Below are 11,766 nucleotides of genomic sequence, written 5' to 3'. Positions count from 1 at the left end.
AATACCTAGCTTTTACATAGCTTTTACATAGCTTCTTAATACAAAATTTCGGATGCTACATAGTCTTTTAATACACATTTTGGATATTATTCATTTGTCCGCTATACATATATATTTTTTATATTAAATGCTATGTTTATGTATTATTACACACATATGCACGATCTATATATATATATATATACTATTTGAATTTTGTGATTTGAATGATGTTCTATATATACATTTCTGAAATAGGCTCAAGTTTCTAAGATATTTTGACATTCTGACAATATCATGATACATTAGTGCTTAGTTCTTTGAGCCATTATAGGCTGATATTGTGCGATCATTAGCCTTTAATGATTCAGTGTACTTGAACTGGTCTGATGTTTTTTAATTTGATTGATTGATTTTAATTATTAGTTAATTGAATAATTAACTATGAAGCTTATTGTATATAAGACCTCATGTTTTAAGACACAGTAGATCTGAAGAAGCGTACACTGAGTACGCGAAAGCGCTTATCTCTTCTGTTTTTTCACAAATAAATTCATTTTATTCTTCATGGTGGTCGAGATCCTGTTTTGTTACCACATTCAGTGTTAAGTAGATTGCTGCCTATGTGGTAGTTCACGGGTACAGAGTTTTTACCAAAGGGGATAACACGGCACTTTTTGGCATTGAGCTTGAGGCCATGGCTCTTACACCAGGCATCTGTCTCAGCGAGGCCCTTCTGTAGGATGTCCACATCATTTGGGGACTTGACTATGGCTCCTAGTTTGCAGTCATCTGTGAACTTCATTAGCCAGAGGCTTTCTGTGTTAGCCAGTACTTCAGAGAAGTAGATACCAAACAGGAAAGGTCCCAGGACGGAATCCTGTGGTACTCTACTTGTCACTGCTTTGAGGTCAGATCTGGAGTCTGCAAATTTTACAGTGTGGGTTCTGTCAGTAAGCCACTTGGCAACGCATCTTGTGACATAGGGATTTATACCTAGTTTAGTGAGTTTAGCTATAATTCCAGAATGGGGGATGGTGTCGAAAGCCTTGGCGAGGTCAAGATAAGCTGTGTGAACCACCTTACCTTCATCTGTGGCTTTGGTGACTGCCTCAAAGAAGTCAATCAGGTTCAGGAGGCATGATCTGCCTTTCATAAACCCAAACTGGGTGGGATCCAGAGTTTGGAGGTTAACAATGTCTTTGTTTATGAGTTCCATGATGATACATTCCATGGCCTTGCAGACCAGGCTCGTCAGGCTAATAGGTCGATAGTTCCCGGTATCAGTGGTGGCTCCCCCTTTGAGGAGTGGGATAACTGTTGCTGTGCACCATTCAGTGGGCACAAAGCCTGATGCGAGGCTATTATTGAACATGGTGCTTAAGTGGGGAGCCAGTTCATTCTGAACTTCATGTAAAACGCAGCCTGGGATGTTACCCGGTCCCATGGGTGCTGTGTTTTTGGCTTTAGAGAGTGCAGCTTTTACCTGCATAGTTGTGATTACAGGGACTCTGCATTCTTCCTGTATAGATATGGGCCCTTTAGGGGGTGGGGGGGAGGGTAAACTTAACACTGAACCTATCTACCAGGATGTTGGCAATATCAGTTGGTTCTGTAATTTTCATGCCATTGTGCTGTAACTCAGAGCAGATCTGGGTGTTGCCATTGAGATTCTTGACATAGCTATAGAATGCTTTGTGGTTGTCCTTAGAATTAGTGGCGATTTTGTTTTCATAGCTAGCTTTGGAGGATCTTATAAGGGATCTCAGCTTCTTACTGAGGCTGACCAGGGAGCTCCTCCACTCATGGGATTTTACTCCTTTTTGCAACAGTTTCTTCCTTCTGTTGTACAGTTTGTTTATGTCAGGGGACCAGCAGATTGGCTTCCTTTTTTTGGAGGATAGCATCTTGGTTCTGTTTGGGATAGCATGATCCATGCACTTGTGTAAGTGCTTATAGAGTGCATTTGTGTAGGATTCAGCAGTTGTAACTGTATTGTCCATCTGCATGGGTGTCATGAAGTTCACCACTTCTGCTTAAAAAGCATGAAATTGGCTTTGGAGAATTTTTTTACTGTGGTTTCCTTAATGGGGGGTGGGGCGGGATGTGGATATCAAGGGTGATTAGCTTATGGTCGGATCGGACCAACGAGGAGTTGACTTCAGGTGTGGAACACCGGTCACTCATGGTGGTAATGACTAGGTCTAGGATATTGTTGCCCATGGTGGGGGTGTGGATAAGTTGATCCAGGGCATTGGAGTTTATGAATTCCAGAAAGCACTTATATAGCAAGCGATATAACCTTGCACTAGTCAACAGTTCAGGAAAAACTCCTTAGGGAAAAGTTACTGAAAAAATACACTTTATACTGAAAAAATATACTTTATTAAAATAATAAAAGTGGTAAGCGCTTTCACAATCCCTCCAGATCGCTTCTTCAAACCATATGAGAGCAGTAAATGCAATGCACTTATATATTAAAATCATCACATAATCGACCAATCACATAAAAAAGCAATAAATCATCCATTCATATTTAAAGAGAAAGCATCTAAAACTTCCATTAAAGCATTTAGGTTCATAGGCTCATAGGTATGTACTAGGGTATTGGCCTTAGGGCCTATTTAAGACTAGCCAAATGTGGTTCCCTGGCTTTCGTTACCCAAGAAAATTATTTTCCTGTGCCCCTGTTGAGCAGAGCCACAGCAGTGATCCCTGGGGTGAATTTCCCATTTCCCATCCAATAGTCAAAATTTCTTTTAAAGAGGGCTAATGAGGATCTTTGCTTGACATGAATGGATAGCCTGTTCCAGAGCATGGGAAGTCTCTGGGACAAGAATCTGTCCCTACAGCATGTTCTGTTTATTGTGGTGACAAGATTTAAGTCCCTGGAGCATGTGGCTCAGAGGGATTGGGATTTCTTAAGTGTAGCATCTGGGTTAGACATGGCTTTGTATGTTAGGCAGAGGTTGCCTCTGAGTAGGTGATATGCGACGGAGTAGAGCTGGAGTTTTTTGAGACGGTCTGCATATGGCAACTGTTTGAGGATGGTAATCCTCCTAGTGAGGTATTTCTGTGGCCTTTCCAGTTGTTGCAGATGTCTTGTGAGGTACATGCCAAAAGGGACGTTGTACTCTATAATGGGTCTGAAGAGGGATGAGTAGAGAGGAGCAATGACCACTTTTTTTCTGGAGGAGAACCCCTTTGTGATGAGGTGTGCCACTTAGAAGGATTTCCTGACAACTGTGGCAACATGATTATCAAAGGAGAGACTACTGTCCATCTGTGTCCTGAGGTCTCTTATCACACTTTTGGTGTTTAGTAGGCTGCTGCCTATGTGGTAATTCATGGGTATGGTATTTTTCCAAAAGGGGATGATAATGCACTTCTTGGCATTGAGCTTTAGGCCATGACTCTGACACCAAACATCAGTCTCAGTGAGGCCTCTTTGTAGAATGTTTACATCCTTAGGTGAATTAATTATGGCTCCTAGTTTGCAGTCTTCTGTGAATTTCATTAGCCAGAGATCAGCTGTATTAGCCTGGACTTCAGAGAAGTAGCTACGGAACAGAAGAGGACCCAGGACCAAACCCTGTGGTACTCCGCTTGTCATGGGTCTGAAGGTGGATTTGGAATCGGCTACTTTCATTGTGTGGGTTCTGTCAGTGAGCCAGTTGGCCACTCATCTTGTAACATAGGTATTTATGCCCAGTCCAGTAAGTTTCTCTATAATACCAGAGTGGGGGATGGTGTTGAAAGTCTTGTTGAGGTCAAGGTAGGCTGTGTGTACCACCTTACCTTTGTCTACGGCTCTGTTGCCTGCTTCAAAGAAGTCAATCAGGTTTAGGAGGCATGATCTACATTTTACAAACCCAAGCTGAGTGTGGTCCAGAGTTTGCAGGTTACCTATGTCTTTGTTTATAAGTTCCAGGATGATGCGTTCCATGGCCTTGCTGAGCAGGCACATCAGGCTAATGGGGAGGTAGTTTCCGGGGTCAGTGGTGGCACCCCATTTGTGGAGTGGGATGACCATCACTGTGTGCCATTCCTTAGGCACAAAGCCTGAGGTGAGGTTATGGTTGAACATGGTACTTAGGTGGGGTACAAGTTTGTTCTGTAGTTTGTGCAGAACGCAGCCTGGGATGTTGTCCAATCCCATGGATGCTGTGTTCTTGGCTTTGGAGAGTGCGGTCTTTACTTGTGCATCCGTGATTGCAGGGGGTTTGCAATCTTCAAGTATGGGGATGGACCCTTTGTGGGTGATGGGGGGGTGAAGTTTGCACTGAACCTGTATGCCAGGATGTTGGCAATATCAGTTGGTTCTGTAAATGTAGTGCCATTGTGGTGTAGTTCAGAGCAGATCTGAGTGTTGCCATTGAGATTCTTGACATAACTGTAGAAAGCTTTGTGGTTGTGGTTGGAATCCAGGGTGATTTTATTTTTGTAACTAGCTTTGGAGGATTTTATGAGGGATCTCAGCTTCTTGCTGAGGCTAACCAGGGAGTTCTTGCAATCTTGGGATTTTACTCTTTTTTGCAAAAATGTCTTCCTTCTGTTGTAGAGTTTGCTTATGGCAGGGGACCACCAAACTAGCTTCCTTTTTTGGAGGATAGCATCTTGGTTCTGTTGGGGATAGCATGGCTCATACACTCATGTATGTGCTTATACAGTGCATTTGTTTATGATTCAGCAGTTGTGTCTCTATTTTCCATCAGGGTGGGTGTAGTGAAGTTTGCCACTTCTGACTTAAGAAATATGAAGTTGGCTTTGGAGAAGTTTTTTATGGTGGTTTCCTTAATGGGGGTAGGGGGTGGGATATGGATGTCTTGGGTGATTAGCTTGTGGTCGGACCTGACCAGCAAGGAGTTGACCTCTGGTGTGGAGCAACTGTTACCCATATTGGTAAGGAAAAGGTCCAGGATGTTGCTACTCCTGGTAGCGGTATGGACAAGTTGATCTAGGGCGTTGGAATTGATGAATTCCAAAAAACGTTGGGCAAATGTGTTATTACATGAGTAGTTTTCCTAGTTGATGGAGGGGTAGTTGAAATCTCCCAAAATTAGGGTTTTGGGCTGTATCTTAATATTATCCAGTATATCAAGAAACACGGAGTGGGCATCCTGGGGCATGGCAGGGGATCTGTAAAAAACTACAACCTGAATTGCTGTCTTGCCCAGAGTTAATTGTACTTGGATAATTTCTGATGCATTATGTTGAGCAACTAGCCTGGAGGTGTGGATATCCTCCATGAATATGGACACGCCTTCTCCTTTCGTATTTCGATCCGGGTTAGGTGGCCGAAAGGTGTGGTAAGAATTGTAGGCTGGTAATGCAGGGGTGCTTTCTGGAGCTTTAAACCAGGTCTCTGTCACTGCACAGATGTTGATGTTCTCCATCTTAAGGACAGCCTTGAGTGAGTGCATTTTGAGGTTTAGAATTCTAGCATTGAGTAGCATTACCCTTAGTTTTTGCTTGTTTGTATCTACTATGGTGGTGCGTTTGATATTTGAGCCTTGCCTAAAAAAGACACTATAAGGGTGGCAAGAGCCTTAGCCAGTATCCGGAATCCCAGAGGTGACAGGTACAGGCCATCTCTGGCAAAGCATTGTGGCCTGTCGATCATGTCATCCCAGGCAGACAGATACTAGATCCCCTTTGAATGACAGCAGAAGCTTAGCCAATTGTTGAAGTCAAACATTTTGTCCTTGTTCAGTGGTATCATTGTTAAATGATAATATTTTTAAGAACAGCATTTAGTTCTACCAACGTTTTGTTGATGACCTGTTCCTTTTATGGAGGGGGACTGAGAAAGATTTTAAAAGTCAAATGGCACATGGGGTTACTCTCTCAAAGGACCTTAACCTGGTATGTAACATCAACAGTACTTCCTGGAGAGACAGATTTGTCTCACAGAAGTTGCCTCACCTTTGGAACAAGCTTACTATTCATGTTAAACAAAGCCCCTCTCTAGCCCTATTTAAGCTCAATTTGGATGATTGGATGGGTAACTGGAAATTCACTCTGGGGGTGCCACCTGTGTCCCTCTTGGACAGGGGCAATTAGGTGCTAATTTTAATGTGTGTTTGAACCACACACCCTTGGGAAACATGGGTTGAACTCGGCTAGGCTTGTAAGGGCCATTGGAACTTTAGCCTAGTAACATCCTATGAAGTGGACCTTAGAGTGCAAGGACTACTCCTTTAGGCGGAATATCACAGCCACTTTCCAGCACAGGGCAGGAACATACTTGACTAGTTAAAGTTAATAAACAGCAAGACTTTTCCTATTTAATTTGCCTTCATTGAACAACGACAATATCCTCAGTGAAAAAGTTCAAGGGTTGTGCTTTGAGGCAGAGCTCCTGCAGTATCGGAGTCAGGATGGCTGTAATGACCACAGGGTATTGTAAAATGATAATATTCTCAGTGAAAACATTTGAAAGTTGGGACTGAAGCAGAACTCCCACAGTATCAAAGTCAGGGATGGATGTGGTGACCACAAACTGGTGTACGATGACAATATTCTCTGTGAAAATGTTTGAGAGTTTGGCCTTGTTGCAGCAATTCTGCAGTATCAGAGTCAGAGATGGATGTAGTGAGCATGGTCTATTGCATAATGACAATAGTCTCAATGAAAATGTCTGAGAGTTTGGCCTTGAGGCAGATCTACTGCAGTTTTGGAGTCAGAGATAGATGTAGTAAACATGTGATATTGCATAAAGGCAGTACTCTTAGTGAAAATGTTTGAGAGCTGGGACTTGAGGCAGAAATCTTGCAGTATTGGAGTTAGGGAAGTAGGTAGTGACCACAGGCTATTGCACAATGATAATATTTTCAGTGAAAGCATTCAAAAGTTGGGCTTTGAGGCAAAGCTCCTACAGTATCAGAGTCAGGGATGGATGCAGTGTGCACAAACTATTGCAAAATAATAATATTTGCAATGAAAATGTTCACAAGTTGAGCCTTGATTAAGAGGCTTTTCTAGTCTGTGTCCCTCCAAATCTCAGAAGGGTTTATTAGCCAGAAACCTTTTTGTTTGGTCATTGCCTGTCATTTAATCTGCACTTCAGAGCCACTTTTGCTGTGCTTTCAAATTAACAGATTCCAGGGTCAGACATGTTGTGGCAGAAGGTGTTTACCTGGTTTCTCTGAGTTGTGAACCACTGTTAGCTGTTGTTTAATCTAAGCTTGAGAGCTGCTTTTGTTGTGCTTTTACATTAAAAATTTCCAGGATCAGACATCTTGTAGCAGAAGGTGTTTACCTGGGCTCTCTGAATTGGGAAGTATTGGAGGAAGCATAAAGTGTGGCTGTTTATTGGTTACATGGCATAGGAGTCAGTTTTCAAACTTTTTTTCTCTGTTTAGCTGCCCAATGGGCTGAGACGGTTAGTAGTGCCCTGTATAGTAGCAAATGCCTAAACAGTAACATTTTCCTATAAAGTTATGATTAGATCATAAACTTGTTAAACAGTGTGGCATTTTGCAGAGATAAGCTTAGAGCAGCTGGCTTGTGCATTGAATAGCACAAGCATCCTAGCATTATGTAACATCTGGCCTTAACTTCATTAACTACCCTAGGAGACCCCTGTTAAAACCCAATCCTCAATCCTAAACAGCCAACCCTATTACAGGTCCGGACAATATGGATATGCAATTTACAAATGTCTCTGTGGCCAGCTTAGTAGAGCTGGGCATCCTAAGGCAATGTTGCAATTATCTCATGTTCTCAGGCAACAAGTTAATCAAAAAAGAAAATAACACAGAATGCAAGACATGTAAATACTCCACTTACTTGGAGGCAAAAATGTCACATAAAAATGAGGTTGTCAGGAATACCCACACTACATCCCTCACACATACCATTCAGTGCACACACACACACACACACACACACACACACACACACACACACACACACACACACACACACACACACACACACACACACACACACACACACACACACACACACACACTCATTGTCTTATGTTGAGGCACTTAAAAGAAGTTTTCCTAAATTTCAAAGACCACCAAAGTCACTTAATGGCAACTCTGCTCCTCAGCAATCACTAAAGCACACACTAAAAGCAACACCAAGCATCTCACATAAGCCTACACCTATTGGTCCCCCAAGTGCAAAGCACATATGGCAGGCATACACTTTATCTAATACTCTTCTCATTGGGGACTCCACTGTGTGACACATAGATGCCCACTCACAAGGCTGGATAAGGAGAAGACAACGGTCTGTTGCCTATTTGGAGCTGGGATCTGCAATATCATGCAACCACTCAAGTTACTGCACTCTGGGTACCAATATGATTCTATCATTGTCCATGGGTGTAAATGACCTGAGACATACCTCATTGGACAATATGAAAAGAGACATAACGGATCTCATAGAATATATTTCATAGACAAATAAGTGCCTTGCATTGAGCAGAATTCTACATTCACCAAGGAAAATGCCACAGCATGAACAAAAAATGATTGCTCTTAATAATTGGTTTAGTTTCTGGTGCCATTCCAGGGCAATCCAGTATATTTCAGCATGGGAAAAATGGTCAAAGACTACATTGTTTTGCCAGGGAGGGTTTTCACCTGTTCACCCTTGACTTTCAGATATTGGCTAAGTCTTTATCCATCCCTTAGAGCCTTTTTTAGGCATTGTCAAAAAGGCAAAAATACCAACATAGTGAAAAAATCTACAAACAATCTTACAGTGTTACTTCTTGATGCTCAGTGTGTCTAAAGAAAAAAAACTCCACACATTTTGAGTCCTATTCAGTCTGGAGAATGTAGACATCTGTGCCATGAGGGGAGTCTTGATTTAAAGCTGTAGAAAGTACAGCAGAAGTGCAAGGCTACAGTGCCTCCCTCACATTTAGACCAACAACAGCACAGACTGGGGCCAAATTAGTAGACATTTTGATCTATATTAGCAGCAAACATGCCTCCAGGTTGCTTAAACAGGATGATACCATGGAGCCCATTCATTTGCAAGTCATCATAAGTAAGGTCCCTCACCATATTATGGCTAGCCACAGGTCACCATCTATGCCTCTAGAACCTCACAACTTTTACCTAAACCTAATACAGGTGCTCAGCATCCAACTAAACACCATAATCATAAGTGACCTTAACTACCCTACCCCTCTACTGACTGTGAAAAATACACTACCTCAAAATCCTAGGCAGAACTCTTCCTGGACGTTATTAACACAGACACCCTGCAACCAAAGGATCAAGCATACTGGATCTGGTAATCATCGATATGGGAGAGCATTGCATCCTTCCCCATGCCACTTCCTCTCAAGTGAGGTTGGATTACAAAACTGTCTCATCAGAAGTAAAAATTAACCAAGAAAGTCCAGCTAAACCAGTAACAGTTAGGAACTATTCAAAGGCAAACTGCATCCTATTGAATGAGAGTTTGTCAAAATGCAAGGCTCCTACCAAACCCTGAGACTACAGCTACCTATGTAGAATTCACACATCACTATATGGCCATGTCAGTGGTTGCTTAGAGGCTCCCATACCTAACAGAAATAAACCCGAAACAAAACCTAAAAAAAAAAAAAAAAAACCACTAATGGAATCCTCATCTAAATGGGCTATATAATAAATGAAGAAAACTCATGGCCAAAATTAGGAAAAACAACTCTTTAAAGACAAGTGATCTTTTATACAACTAAACAAGGAACTAATAGGTCTGTTTAAGTCCAGCAAGGCCAACTATGAGTTCAGAATAACCTCTCTGGCTAGGCCTTTTTCAGTTACGTCTGGAACCTTAAAGGTAACACACAACAGTGTTCTGAATGTATGGTAAATGTTACAACCTACACCAGTCAGGGTGACATCACAAATCTACTGACTGATAAATTAGGCTCAGACTTCACCTGTACTCCCCCCAGCTCCACCAGGTGTAATCCCCCCAACATACTTCCCCCAGCTATCAGCAGAGACCAAATACTGGTAGCATTCATTAAAGCCAAGAACACTGGTTCCATGGGTCCTGACAACATCCCTGCTTACCTCCTGAATAGTCTAAAACATGACCCATCAAGACCACCTGAGGTATTCTTCAGCTATAGCATTGAAACAAGCTACTTTCCAAGTGAATGTCATTCCCCTCCACAAGGGTGGACATCATCCGACCCAATGAACCAGTCTAACAATCCTAATATGCAAAATCGTGGAAAAATTATCATGGAAATGATAAGCAAGGGTATTGACAACCTATAGACATTGGACTGATCCCAATATGGCTTTGTTAAGAGAAGGTCATGCATACCTAACCTGGTAGACTTCTTTGAGAGGATCACTGAGGCAATGGATGATAGTAAAACAATGCATACTGCATTTCTTGACCTGATAGCACATTTCATACAATACCGCTCTCAGGCATCTCTGAGCTAGGTGTAAACTGTTACATAACTCGCTGGATTGCTGGCTGACTTACAGAAATGTCCAAAGAAGCCAAGATCAGTGAGACTAACTCCACCAAGAGACCGGTCACCAAGTGGAACACACCAGGGCTCTGTGCTGCTCCCACTCCTGTTTGGCATCAACTTCTCAGAAGTCAAGGCTAAAGTTAAAGGCCTCTGGCTCACTAAGTTTGCAGAGGACAGAATATTGGGAGCTATTATAGACTCCCCCAAGACATAAAATCTTGCAAGAGGGTTTAACACAGACAAATGACTGGTGCCAAAGCCATGGCCTAAAACTCAGTGCCAAATAATGCCCTTTGGGAAACTGTCAACACAAGGTAAATTACTCCATTGATAAAGCACCCTGAAGAGTTGACCCAGTAGCAAGGTATCTGGGAATATATGTTGATAGCAATCTGGCCTTTGACCAACATGTAACTAAGATAAGAAGAAAATCATTTTATGTCATGCAACTTATAGGTAAAGGTATGGCATCCAGGTCCAAGGAAGTTATAACATCAATCTACTCGGCCCTTATCAGACCTGTCATTGAATACAATGTTCCTTTTGGCATGTATCCAACCATACACTTGCATCATGCCAACAAAGGTTTTTTACCAGAATTTAGGATATGAATACCCTGTCCTTCACTGATCACCTAAAGGCTCTGTCTCTGTATTCAGTCTCCTACAGGCTGCTGAGAGGGAATCTTTGCCTGGCTTACAGGGCTTCCTCAGACCCAACCATGGTGGATCTGCTGCACATGTGAAAAACAAACAGCACCAGAAACACTAGATCCAAGGATCTGAACTTCACTTGTAACATAAACAGAGCATGCTGGAGAGACAGATGTGTGTCCCAAAGGATACCTGCAGCGTAGAATAGGCTCCCCATCCATGTAAAATGGAGTTCATCCTTGATCCTATTAAAACAAAACCTTGACAATTGGATAGAAAATTGTAAATTTATCCCAGTCTAGCCTCCATGTCCGTTATGGACAGAGGCTGTCAATAAACATCCTTCCTACAAATCCTTAGCTACCTGCTTACTAACATGCCTCCCATATGATATCTGGGACTCAAACAGTTTTTGGGGGACATGTTTAAGGGCCCTAGTGGTTGTTAGCCTACTAACAACCTATGAACCTATGAATCTATAATGCATCTATTTAGCAAGAAAATTTCAATGCAGAACATTATCTCATGCAGGTAATGTACAAGAGGCACATGAAATATGCTTATTGTACATCATAAGGAACAACAGAGCACAAAAAATCAACAGGAAAACATAAGTGCCACACCAGCGGCATAGAGAGCTAAAGCTCTGACTACGGCCTAGCCGACTTGGATTTAATTAGT

This window comes from Protopterus annectens, chromosome 2.part0 (genome assembly GCF_019279795.1).
Source record: "Protopterus annectens isolate FY-2018-M chromosome 2.part0, PAN1.0, whole genome shotgun sequence".
In the NCBI taxonomy this organism is placed as follows: Eukaryota; Metazoa; Chordata; order Ceratodontiformes; family Protopteridae; genus Protopterus; species Protopterus annectens.
The sequence above is the reverse complement of the archived record's forward strand: the minus strand, read 5'-3'. Positions refer to the sequence as shown.